The sequence below is a fragment of the Rhea pennata genome, unplaced genomic scaffold (genome assembly GCF_028389875.1).
Source record: "Rhea pennata isolate bPtePen1 unplaced genomic scaffold, bPtePen1.pri scaffold_31, whole genome shotgun sequence".
NCBI classification, from domain to species: domain Eukaryota; kingdom Metazoa; phylum Chordata; class Aves; order Rheiformes; family Rheidae; genus Rhea; species Rhea pennata.
In genome coordinates, this window is record NW_026907678.1 from 1,067,744 (window position 1) to 1,068,846 (window position 1,103).

Here is a 1,103-nt window from a genome sequence, read left to right on the forward strand (position 1 = left end):
AGATCTGAGAAAAGAATGACCCCAGAAGACACCAGGGAGTAACAGGGTCCTTCAGGAAGGGAAGGCCGAAGAAGATGAGGAGTGTGAGAGGGCTGAGAACCTCATAGGAAAGCAGACTGGAAGGCTAGAGGAGTCCATGCTCTGTCCACAGAGGCCCATGCATGAGCAGGCCAGCATGTCCTTCCTGTGCAAACCGTCCAAGTGGTGCAGGTGTGAAGAGCTTTGCCATTTTGTCATTCGAGATGAAGGCCTTGCTGTCAAGGGCATAATTTCCTGCAGTCATCTTCCTTTAATGAAGACCAGTGATGTGGAGGGGACAGGCAAAAAGACCAAGGCACGAGCCGGAGTGCATCAAATAGGCAGCCCAGATAGCTCAGTTGGTAGAGCGTGAGACCCTTAATCTCAGGGTTGTGGGTTCGAGCCCCACGTTGGGCGCTTGAGGTTTTCTCCAGGCTCAAGAGCGGTGCATCCCTATGAGTAAGAAGTGCAGCAAAAGGGGCAGGAGGCCTGAGTGGGTGAGCAAGGAGCTCTTGGCCAAATTCAGATAGAAGAAGAAAATACACAGAATGTGCAAGGGGGGACAGGCTACTTGGGAGAATTATAGAAATATAGTCAGAGTACATAGAGATGCTGCGAGGAAGGCTAAGGCCCATTTGGAGTTGAGTCTTGCAAGGGATGTCAACGAAGGGCTTCTTCAAATATATCAGCAGCAAGTGGAGGACTAGGGAAAATGTGGGCCTCCTACTCCATCAGGCATGGGCCCGGGTGACAAGGGATACAGAGAAGGCAGAATTAGTGAATGCCTTCTTTGCTTCAATCTTCACTGCTAAGGGCAGCCCTCAGGAATCCTGTAGCCTGGACGTGAGGGAGAAAGTCCAGAGAAGGGAAGACTTTCCTTTGGTTGAGGTGCAAAGGCTCAAAGACCTTCTGGGCATGCTGGACATCCACAGATCCATGGGCCCAGATGGGATGCACCCACAGGTACTGAGGGAGCTGGCAGATGTTGTTGCCAAGCCACCAAGCTGCTCTCCATCATCTTGGAAAGGTCCTAGAGAAGTGGAGAGGTGCCTGAGGACTGGAAGAAAGCCAATGTCACTCCAGTC

At 51.8% G+C, this 1,103-nt stretch overlaps 1 non-coding gene across 1 annotated transcript; it reads left to right on the plus strand.

Moving 5' to 3' along the window:
• Positions 1–362: 362 nt before the first annotated feature.
• TRNAK-CUU (transfer RNA lysine (anticodon CUU)) lies at positions 363–435 on the plus strand. Its single transcript has one exon. It is a non-coding gene; the product is annotated as a tRNA-Lys (tRNA).
• Positions 436–1,103: the final 668 nt, after the last annotated feature.